This window comes from Microchirus variegatus (assembly GCF_963457635.1).
Source record: "Microchirus variegatus genome assembly, chromosome: 2".
NCBI lineage: Eukaryota > Metazoa > Chordata > Actinopteri > Pleuronectiformes > Soleidae > Microchirus > Microchirus variegatus.
Window position 1 is genome coordinate 17613510 of NC_139803.1, and position 12441 is coordinate 17625950.

At 40.6% G+C, this 12441-nt stretch overlaps 1 protein-coding gene across 1 annotated transcript in view; it reads right to left on the reverse strand.

The window, feature by feature from the left end:
• The window catches only part of LOC310940348 (roundabout homolog 1-like), a gene marked incomplete at its 5' end in the record, with an annotated part of 135801 nt that overhangs the window by 38103 nt on the left and 85257 nt on the right, over positions 1-12441 (reverse strand). The window lies entirely within an intron of this gene.

Here is a 12441-nt window from a genome sequence, read left to right on the forward strand (position 1 = left end):
AGAAGCCGAACTTGCATCTCATCCAAGTAGCCCGACAGAGCAGTATGAGTTCCAGTGGTCACCGGCAGCTCCTGCCTGTCTCCACCAGAGACTCCACATAAAAACCTCCTCACTGTACAGCTCCAAACAGCATGAGGAGGAGCACATAAAGAAAAAGCCATTCTAAAATCTTGGAACAATGATGGATATCAGTAAAAAGGATCTGCAACATTCAGCAGAGGACTGATGTAAAAGAGGAAGGTGTTCATTTTGAATGTAAACAACCTTCCATATGCTCATATAAGTGAGCAGATTCCATGTCCTGATGAGGTGAACAGCTAGCGCTAATGTAGATGCCTGTGCATGAGCAACTGCTGTTAAGTGTTCCCAGTCTTAAATTACAATGGGGGCTTAGAACCTGAACAAGCTAAGCGAGCTGAGCCAACACAGAGCTACAGCAGAACATCAGTGTGGAGTCGGGTTGAGGAAGGGGGTAGAAAGACAGGAAACAATGGGGAAAAAAAGGCCTAATCGCTCCCAGATGGCAGCAACCCGTTCACCTCTGGACACGGATTTGCGTGTAACACCACGCCGAGATGGACGCCAAGGAGGCAGAGCCTGAGATGCCTGATGAGCGGCGTGGTGGGTATCGCGGGGGAACAAATTGGGACGACCCTTCTAATTGGAGGTATAATTTTTTTTGGCCCCGGCCGCAAGTCCTTATGAGCTACGCTCCGCTGCTTTGGCCCCTCTGATCCTCTGAGCAGGGTTGCGACTGGCTGACTGCAGTTGAGTGAGTGCTGATGGGAAACAGCTGTCTGACAACACAGCCCACCGCACCCCCCTCGCACCCCCACTCCTCGCTGCCACGGCCAACACCACCATGTCACATGATAAAAGGCATTCCACTCGGGACACAGAAACATGGCTGAGGTTACATCAGACAGGAAGAAAGTGAGACCATCACGACTGCATGTACAGTGTGTGTGTGTGTGTGTGTGTGTGTGTGTGTGAGTTGATTGATTGACTGATACTATCTTTCAATTCTGAGAGCATTAAGATTACACATCTGTTTTTACTATCTTGTGAGGTCCATATGTCTCCATTTTAAAATACCCTTTTCCTCAAGCCCCTTTGTTAAAGATTTATTTTTTTGCTGATCGCCTTTGTGCGTGTAAAAAAAAGAAGACATTAGAGGACATAAAGAGTTTAAAGGTGCCATATGTACGAATGTGGCCAAAAACGGTTACTACATTCAAGTTCAAAATACAGAGGTCTTTTAGGTTTCGTTTTCTGACGTAACTGGCAACCCGTGGTTGCTCGGCAGCTGAGACTCTACTGACTGCAATGATTGGTAGACGGCGGCAGGTGGCGCCACATGCCAAAACATGATTTAAAAACATAAACATGATTTGCAGTCTGCAAAAGATTTTTTTTTAATGCAAATATTTTGGCTGTACTGTTGTTGTTGGTGAGTTCAGTTTGTTATATGAACGATATTCTTGAGTCTCTGTGACATATTAGGAGGATTTTATGGCCAGTTGCTTTAGATTTATTACATAATGCACCTTTAAACAAAACCAAAGGAGGCATGCAAAGGTTATGTAGCGACAAATGTTCTCACAAGTGAGTAAGCACGTTTATGTATTTGAGCTTAAGTTGGCAGGTTTTTGCATGTTTTACTGTATTATTGTGCTGAGTAAGCACACGAATAATCCTGCTGGTGCGTTTGTAAAAAGGGGATTGTTTATATTCTCAGAAGGGAAAATGTATCTCCTTATTACATTATAATAGGAAATGATGCATGGCCATGTAACCATGCAAGGCCAGCCCACACAGAAAACCCAAACCAAGGTTGTTTCATCCTTTCCAGATCCTTGTATTGTATCCATTTGTGTGTTTTCCGGTCCTTTTCTAGATAACTTGTTTGCGGCCTTTGCTAAACCATGCTGCATAGACAAAAGAAAACTTGGTGGGTGCATACATTGATTAGTAACATGTGGACGTCCTGAGATGACTGCTCTGATTGTAAGAATGTTTTGAGGAACAATCCGGAGGAAAATCACCCCAAAATGATGGAGAAATAATTTTTCCTTGGCATACACTGATTTCAGGCTCATTAATCTTCTTTTCTGTTGACTTTAAGTGCTTCAGCGTACAGGGATAGTTCTAGTTTTTTGTGACATTGTCACTGACAACATGGCAGTCGGCAAGGAAAAACAGATTGTAACCATATGACAAAGCCTCACCAAATAAAATCTACACCTGCTTAAGTTTGTGACATTTTTAGAACATGTTCACTGAGCTACACAGATTTTATCTATGGACTTTGGTACGGTAGAATTAATGGTTTACATACTTTGGGTTTACAGCTTTCAGCCAGAAAAGCCAGGTAAAACAAAGCAGCAAGCATATTGTTAGAATAATAAGATATCAGTTTTCTTCTTTTTGTGTCCTGTTTCTCACTGGAAGCCATGTTTTCAGTGAGATCGAGTCTCATTGTCTGTTCTCAGTGACAACAGTTGATGTATGAATCAGATTCAACAATGAAAAATATTCAGTATCTCATACAACCACACTTGAAACAAAAATTGAACTGCCACTTAAATATTTGCTCTATGTTTGCTTCTCGTTTCTTTCATTCTTGCATCTCTATTTCGATGCTTTGCGGACTATCCATCCATCCATCCATTATCCACCACTTTATCCTCCACCAGAGGGTCGCGGGGGGTGCTGTGCCTATCTCAGCAGACATTGGGCGATAGGCTGGGTACACCCTGGACAGTTCGCCAGTCCATCGCAGGGCCACATATAGAGACAAACAACCATTCACTCACACACTCACACCTATGGTCAATTTAGAGTGACCAATTCACTAATCCCCATTTCGCATGTTTTTGGACTGTGGGAGGAAGCCGGAGAACCCCGAGGAAACCCACACACACACACGGGGAGAACATGCAAACTCCATGCAGAAAGGCCCTTGTTCCGAAGATGTTCCAAAGGGGGCTCGAACCCAGGAACCCGGGTCTTCTTGCTGCAAAGGCAAGAGTGCTAACCACTGCACCAACCATGGGCCCTTGCAGACTATTAGTGTGCAATTATTCTCAACTCATTTTATTCTATTCCAGGTGATGCATACATGAAGTCCACTTTATACCATTTATTTAAACCATTCTTAACAGTGAGACAAACCTCCCGTACAGCTTCTGAAGCCTGTTTGGCTGGAGCTTTGCACCTTTTTTTCAGCTTTATTTCCCCCCCTCTAACCATTTGATCCCTTCAGATGAGAATCTCAAAGCCCACTTCAAAGCATCAGCCCTCGGCCTCGCTAACTTGAATCTGACAGTGTCTGACTTGTTGTGAGTCCTCCACAGCCTTAAAAACGGCCTACTGCAGCACAGCTCCAATAATCCTCTCTGCAGAATCCAGGACAATCCAGCCCAGGAGATAGAGGTGGGATAGGGCGCACACAGTAATCTTATCACACGACATCATTAAAAGAAGCGACTACAGCACCTTTTGTCATCCCAGTCATAGCGAAACCCTCTCCCATATCTCTTTTTTTATGTACACGCTGTAACTCCAGCTGTAAAGGTAATGTGGTGCAGCAATCACATGCTTGTCCCAAAGTCAACATCAGCACTACTGTAAGGCACTCATGCTTTTTTAATATCAGGTCATGTTTGCCAAATACAGACTGCGAGCACGTTTCTGCTTCCAACTCGTATTACAGAGTAAAAAATGCAATTAGCATTCAGCCTATCACAAAGTTTGGCAACCACAGAATAGCTGGCATTTCTAGACTGTTTATTTAATTTGTTTATAATCTCCATACGGTGTGTGAAAGCAGGGAAATGTGGCACGTATGCTACTTATGAATTGCAGAAGCATTTGTACAGTTTTCTTTGTCAGAGGATTAAATGGCGTGACACTTAAACATGTACTCAGAGGCTCAGAAGAACAGCCCTCAATCTACAAAAATGTTTAAAATAATGTTAGTTTGACCAAGAGCCTGGTCTGGACTAAGATGACTCTATTCTTCAGTGTAACTAAAACATAAAAAAAGCCAAAGTGTAAAAGTGACAAGTTGTAGTTATAAAGATGGTGATGTCTTGGACCGTATCTGGAGTCTTGGCTGCTCATAGTGATTACAGTTTATGGACAATAAAGATGCCTAAAAATGCATTTCAATTTATTGCACTCACTCTGACTTTTTCCACACACAAAATCTGCACTTTCACTGGCACTTGGCACATTTTGATCGTGTCTCAGACAAGACTGTTGGTTTTGTCATGGAGGTTTGCCTCAGAATTGTTACTGTTCTGTGTCCTATAATTGTTATCTATCATGTTTCCCAACGGAAACACAATGTTTTTTTTTGTGCACTATTGTAGAACATAATTGTTGCTTTGAGTAGATTGAAAGACACCTTGATATGAGGAAACATCACTATATACAGTAATAATATACCCTTTCAAATTCCATTCTAACTAACTTATTCAATATTGAGTGAAGTGGGAAAGAAACCATCAAAAACAAATATTTTGAAAAAAATAAAAATAGTTTGCATACAGTACACCTACTGTGTTAGTTATTATAGTAAAAATAAGTCCTGGCATCTATTACACTGTCCTGAAGTCTCCATGTTTCCCAGGGTTTCACGATCATCATCTTCAGCAAACACTTCTTTAACAAAAAAAAAACCCACCTCAGAGCCACAATCTGAGCAAATAAATGTAATAAATGCCCAAAGCTAAACGTAGGAATTCTGCTGTGACACACACAATACAACCCCAGCAGATATGAAATCCTTGACTTTCTCACAATCTCCTCTGCTGACCTCTCCTTACCCCCTCGTTCTTTCGGCCTCCATCCATCTCCCTCCCTCTTCCTCTTCTCCTCCCCTGCTCTTCTCTTACAGACCTTTTGTCTGGAGAGACAGAAAGCTGCCAGATTAACAGCTGCTCCACAGAAAAACCCATATGTGCAGCTCATGTGTAGTAGTTGGTCCGATAGATCGAAAAAAGACGGACTAATATGCAGAGAGTATGTGCACGGGAGGTCCAGTGGGCTCTGTTTTTTTCTTAGCGAGTGCATACCGACGCCAATAACATCATACGAGCTGCAACCAAGCATATCCAATGAAAACAAAATAAATGTAGGTCCCTCTCTTACAAATTAGGATACATACATTAGCTCGGTATCGTAACTATGTCCTACGAGATTTGCAAAATACACGATAGCGTTAACAAAACAACACACTGCGCTTATAATAATAAGAAAAATAAATGCACCGCTTCTCCTCCCTAAGCTCACGCATTTGAATTTCATTTTCAAAGATCATTATTCAAAAGTCCCAGGGCAAATTGATTTTTGTATTTCTTTTTATTTATATATTTTGCACGCACCTATCCTATGTGTGATGAGCCAATTAAGTAGACATACTCACTCACTTAATGGGCTAAAACTCTTGTTTATATTATCGGCTGGGCTAAGTTTTCCTCCTGACTGAGTCTGTGGACTCTTTTACTCAGAGTACATTAGGTTAAATCTGAACAAAGGAGTTTAAAATAAGACATTTCAACTTATTGATGGGGGAAGCAATGGATCAAGAACTCCCATGTAAGGACGCTTATTTCCTCTATGACTTTGGTCTGGGGAGTGAGGGTGTTTATATCCATCGATTTTCTTTTCAGCCTGATCTTTTGTGAATATTATTTTCACTATTCTTTGTAGTGGGACATGCACAAAATTTGTGAATTAGTATTTAATACTAATTCTGTTTGTCTGTGAGGCCTTTATTGTTATCACTCGGACCCCTTTAAGCTCTTCAGACCCTAAGGGGATGAAATGTATTAGCATTTTAAATGTAGTGTTATATAAATAAAGTGTTTTGTTTAAAGGGACAGTGCAGACTGTGCATCAGTACCTCATACAAACGCATAAAACCCTTAATCAATCACTTCAATCTCTTAGTTTTAGTAATCATTCTGCATTTGATGTTTATTCTCCCTTAATTGGGGCCCATGCATCATATTGGTATTCTATTGTTTTTTCCTTTTTGTAATTTTTGGGGGTCTTAAACATGCAGGAAAAACTCAAGAATCTTTGCCACGGAATTTTCTATTTTGTGGTTGCTCCTGATGGGGCATGACAAAATGGTTTTGACAACACCCCCTAGAGTCAGCCCCTGGAACCTGTATGCCCCAGGATTACCAAATTTGGTCAAGATATGTATCAGGTCAGTGCAAGCAAAAAGTCTGTTGGAGCAGAAAGTCTGACATTTCAAGTAGTAGAGTCTTTCTTTCTTTAAAAATAAAGTGACACCAGAAATGATGCACATGTGCAGTAAACGTACACACAGCCTTTTAAAGAGGAACTGGCTCCACCATGATGAGTGAGCGTGTGCATGTAAGGATGGATGGATGCACCGGCTCATCAGTTCTCAAATGTCCTGACACTTTAATCCTGTTGATGTATGCGCAGAAAATATCTCTCGCATGGGGCAAATATTAAAAGTACCTAAAAGGATTGCGTAACCCTCGTTTTAATCCCTTCCTCTCATCCTATCCTCCTGTAAGAAATAAGACAGGATAACAGGAAAAGGGGGAATGCAGGGATGAGAGTAAGGAGAACATAGATAGAGAGGACAAGATAGATGGACATGAAGCAGATTAGGTGAATTAGTGACGTGGCACAAGAGCAGGGTGAAACTGAGGCTGAGCTGCTCTGATAGAGTTGGAATAATTGTCAGTCACAGTAAAGTGCAAGAGGAGGACTCTTCTGGTGAGTCTGCTTAAATATGGTTTACAACAGAGGAAAATGTGATACATTGTTTAAATTTCACCTGGTTCTGTTCACAAAAGGCAAATACACTATAAATTGTAAATAAAAAAAAATAGTTTTGTGATCAGAAATAATGCTCAGTTACTGGTCAGATTGACTTGCCAAATAATGAATAATAATTGTATTATTTTAGGATATAAAGTGAAAAACATTGAGGATAGTGGTGTGAGTGTAGTGAAAGATACTGTATGTGTTTCATGCATGCCACTTCCATCATGGCAATACAATAAAATTAAAAAAGGGAATGCATGTATCAGCAGCTCCACAATCAGGGCTTAATCATTTTAATTTCATATATGTAACAATCAGAATCAGAATCAGTTCTGGAAAATAATGCATTTGTATGCATTTTTATGTATACAAAAAAGTTTAAATGAAGAGGAATAATGTTACTAGTTGCTGTAATATCTGTAATCACGCATACTGTCCTTGGACAACTCTTGACAGTAGCCCAGGTCACTTTAGTTTCTCGTTGTGTTTTAAAGGGGGACATATTATACCCTATTTCTCCAAGTTAACCTAGTTCCCTGGTGTCGTAATGAACATGTCTGTGACATGCTTTGGTCAAAATATGATAAGAATGAAGCACCACAGCAGTTCAATCACTCTGCCAAAACAGCCCTGTTCAGAACGTTCGGTTTAGTAGTATCTCTTTAGGTCCACTTTAAAAAAGAGTAAAACAAAACTTAAGGGACAGGAAATGACATCAGCCACAGAGGCTACTGGGAGCTAACAGAAGTTAGCATTTGAAAAAATGATCATTTGCAGACTCTAGCAGACACATTGCTGTCATATATAACATGTATCCACTGGACAGATAAATCGTCTGAGGTTGGAAGATTGTGTAGAACTCTGTGCTGCACTGTGGAGCCAAGAATAGAACTTTTCACGGATTTTTCGGACTTCCGGTTTTCGGATACCAGTGCCAGTTGCCCTCGCCAGCACTCTTGCCTTGTTTTACGGACAAAGCGGAGCTCCACGAGACAACAATTCCAGGAATTTAGCGCCTTGTGACGTCCCAATGAGTGCGGAAGTCAACATCGCATGTTTCATCTCCTGTACTTAGACTGAGGAGGACCACAAAAACATGAGTGAGTCATCTTTTTTCACACTTTGCCGACTGATAGGGCCTCCAGAGTCCCAAATATAAGGATTTAAATGATTAAAAATTGATTTTGCATAATATGTCGCCTTTAAAAAGCTGCATTTCACTAAACAGCAGTAACATGGATAACTTATTCACAGTATTTTAGGTGTTACACTGTTGTTGCAGGTACAGAGAACAAGTCAGGAAAAAGAGAGAGCAAGAGATTTAAAGATTTAAATCTTGGCTGCTTTTTTCGATCCTTACTATCTATGACCTCACTCAATAGTATACAGTATAGAACATAAAAAAATGTGACATGTTAAATCAAGTGGGAATAAAATGAAAAAAACAAAAACACATTACATTGCGTTTGGTTTTATGAGCCGTAGACAATTTGATCAACTGAAGACTTGAGAGGGGTTGTGGAAATAGGAACACACACACACACATACACACACGTACGCAGCCGTGCCCACACACAGTTGCTGGTTTTTTTATGGGATGCATAGTGTTTTTATTGAAAACATTCCCACGCATAACTCTTGCTTATTTATTCTGGAGCAGGCAACATTAAGCAAGACAGGTCTGCTCGTGTAACTTTGGCATTTAGGCCCAAAAATGCCAGACTGTGTGACACCAATGTTGTATATTAAAGTAAACTGCTGTTTCTGAGTAAAATTATATTTATTTACTTTGATTTTTATTAAAATAGTAATATGTAAAAACAAACATTTAACAGAGAGTTCGTATATTTTGCCATTAGGGGTCGCTTAATAAATGCAGTAACAAGAAGCAGTATTGGATCACAGGGATCATTTTCATGTCTTCTCAATTCAGACAGAATTTGCAGATACGACTTGACTTTAAGGACAGTGGAGCAACAGTAGCTCAGTGGCAGACTTTCAAGTTGAAGGTTGTGGGTTTTTTTCTTTGAGGTTTATAATGTATGTTAAAACATACCCTCTTCAAAACCTCTAATTAACAAACCCTCCCCCTATATTTAAAAATATTAATAAAATAAAAAAAATAATCCTAAAATGTCTTGCTCCCAGTGGATGTGGTATCGCTCTGCTGGTGGAGCAGATTTTTTCTTTAATCGCTGTGTTGGCATGGCAACATGTTACCAAATGCTTTTGCACATGATGGATTTTTCTTCTTCTGCATTCGTTGTTAAATTGTAGTTAGCAAACAGTAAATCTGCCCCCTGGATGTGAATGTTAGTACCACCATGTGTGACTGTGACTTTTTTTGTTTCCTGCTTAAAGTTATATGTATTGTTTTATACATTCATAGATCTGAAAATGCATGTGTATTATTTTTTAACTTTATCTTTTCCGTAAATGGCCCATAGAATCCTTTGTCCCCATTGTAGGACTAGTAAAGGATTATCTTATCTCATCTTATCTCTGTTGAGCAAAATAAATGAACAACAAAGCATTTCCAGTCAATGACTGCAGAATCGTTCGAGGAGGGAAAGGTACAGTTTTGTGAAACTGCCGATCCTTGTGTTTTCTCCATAGTCTAATGCCGCTTTTCCACTACATGGTTCGGGCTCGACTCGCCTCGCCTCAGCACAACACAACAGTTATTTTGTTTTTCCATTAGCTACAGTACCTGGTACCTGTTTGTATGTTAGTACCTGCTCTGGCAAAGTTCCAAACAAGCTGAGCCGATACTATGCGTCAAGTTGTCAGGCTGCCGGCCAATCAGGTCAGAGTGCCGTCACTGAGGCATGAGCAAGATGTCGGACACAAGAATCAAACCCGAGCAACCGAATGACAAACTGTAGATCAATTAAAATGACTTATAAATCCCGAAAACGTGAGTTATTCTCCAAGATTTAGCAAGGAAATGTCTAAAATCGCAATATTTAACAGAGCAGTCTGGTGTATTTAGCGACATCACTGCTGAAAGTTGGTGATCGCAAGCAGTGAGCCGCATCACAAACTCCTGCCTATGTAGTGGAAAAGTGCCATAAAGGACAACACACTCATTCAACGCCCTGACAATTATGATGCAAACCTTGTATGACATGAATCATTTTGAAGTCTAAATAAAATGTTTATGTGTATGGGTGGCATCTGCTCTTGCCGCCAGTTATTTTGTATGTAGACTATTAACTCCTTCAACCCCTCACTGTGAATATATGTTAAGCCTTCGGGGGAAAACAATACTGAGCACATGTTGTGACTCCTTCAATTTAAAGGTGCTCAGTAAATCAGTTTTCTCTACCGATTAACATGTAATTCCTTTGGTGGTGGGACTGTCACAGTGGGAGTGGGGCTGATCGTGAGCCAAGACCTGAAGTCACTGCTGCATTCACAAGGCAAAACGTTATGTCCTTTACACTGGATGTTACAGTAGCTGACTACTGGAGAGTGATGAGACAAACTACTTAGAATGCTGACGTTAAGAAGGGAAATAAGGGAAAAATATAAAAGTAAAGTAATAATGCTCAATACTAAACAAAGACTATGCCTGATTGACTGATGGACTGTACCAAACCGAACTGTACCACGACGATCTATTAATACTCATATTCACAGTTAATTTATAGTCTACATTTGACCTAACCTCAATCTGCATTGTCTTTGGGAGGAAGCTGGAGAACCTTGAAAACTTAACGCATGAGGAGATCAAGCAAATCCCACACAGGAAGATCCTGGTTCACACACAAACGCTACCTCAGACAGGTCTGATAGTATTGATTGACAGAGCCTGTTTTCAGATGAAAGTCACAGCATCCACTCACCTTCTAGCGCTTGGGCCCTTGTTCTGACCGGGTTGCAAACTCAGGTTAGTGTTTAGCCAGTTACACACTGCGGCTAAAAGTTACACACTGTGGCTTTTATTTTTTCTATTTAGTGATTGCAACATCCCACATTACAGCTTCATGCAAGAAAAAGGTGCGATTGTGAAATCACTAAAAACTCCACTCACAGATGCTGCCCTTTAATTATTCCAAACAAACATGAAATTCCTTCTGGGATGAATCATATTAAGAGGTGGAAGAGCAAACTAAAGTGGATGTCATGCGGAAGACACTTATTAGTCAGGTGAGGTGATGCGTATATGTGGATGACAATGTGTTGACAGCACCACAGTGAAATAATGGTATAGCGCAAGAGGCAAAAGCTAACTCAAAGCACAATGACCCATATCCTGGGATCTGCGCTAACAAAACAACGCTTCCTCAGGGACCTGACCTCCTACTCCTGCGGCACCAAAGTCCCTGCTTTATTACATTTGAGGGCTGTTTCAGGTGTGGAGCAATTTACCAACTCAATTAAGACAATCCAGATATAAACAGGCCTGTGAGTCAAATCAAATAAAACCTAACAAAAAACCTTTCCACATCAAAACACAAAACCAAATCAAACCTTCTTCTCAATAATGAAGAGAGAAAATATAGGCTTTTCTCTCCAGGGCAAGAGTTCCACCCATGAAAGCAGTGGAAAGCCACACACTCACACACACATGCACACACTCACCACTACCCTTTAACCCTCTCATTAGTGTAATCCTGCAAATTGTCATGAATAAATCCACTTAGAAGCCAGCGTATGAAAGAGTTTCACTTTGAGATGGTTGCATTACCATTTCAATGAACGCTGCAAAAAAAAACTGTGGCAGTGTTTGACAGAGTAATTGGAAACATTATACGGGAGCGTAAATTAGAGTTAGTGGAGGAATGCATCGATGTAAAAGCAAGCGAGAATGTCAATAGTAGTATTGTTATTTTTGCACAAGCATATTTTTGCTAATAAGGCCAAAAAATCCTGCTGAGGGAGAGAAATTATGAGACTGCTGGTTTTGTGTGAAATAACAAAAGAACTGGAAAGCAGATAGCAGACAGACCTTGAGAAGAAACTATTCCAGTATGCTGGCCCATAGAAACCTTTGTTTGAGCAGCATGACCATGGCAAAAAAAAAAATATCCTTGGGCCAGGCAGTAAATAAGCACCCTCTATAACCTGTACACAAAAAGCAAAGAGGGTCAAACAAACCAGGGTATGTGCAATTACACACTGCAGACAGGCCAAGCATGTGATGCTTCTACTCTTTGATTAATGAGCACCTTTACCTGGCCTTTGTTTGTGCACAAAGACAAAGCAGGTGGAGATAGAAATAATAAAAAAAAGCAAAAACCCAAGAGAAATTCTCCACGGGATGAGAGCAGTGCAGGTCGCGCGGAGAAGCGATGGAGTGGAGGAGGAGGATGAAGAAGAAGAAGAGTTGGTGGAGGGGAGGGAGGACGTATTTGTAACAAAGAGAAAAGTGAGCGAGACAAAGAAATTCAAGCAGGGTAGGAGTAGAGATGAGGATACAAAGAAACAAAGAGCTACAGTGAGTGCAAAAAATGACTCCACACTCCACGCAATGTAGTCTTTTTTTTTTTTGTTTTGTTTTATGGCGAAGCATGTGCCAAAATAAGTAAAGTTCCACCGTCACAAACACACACACGTGTGCACAGACACCACACTCACAGTTACCGCTATGTTTCACACCCTAATGTACCCAGAGGT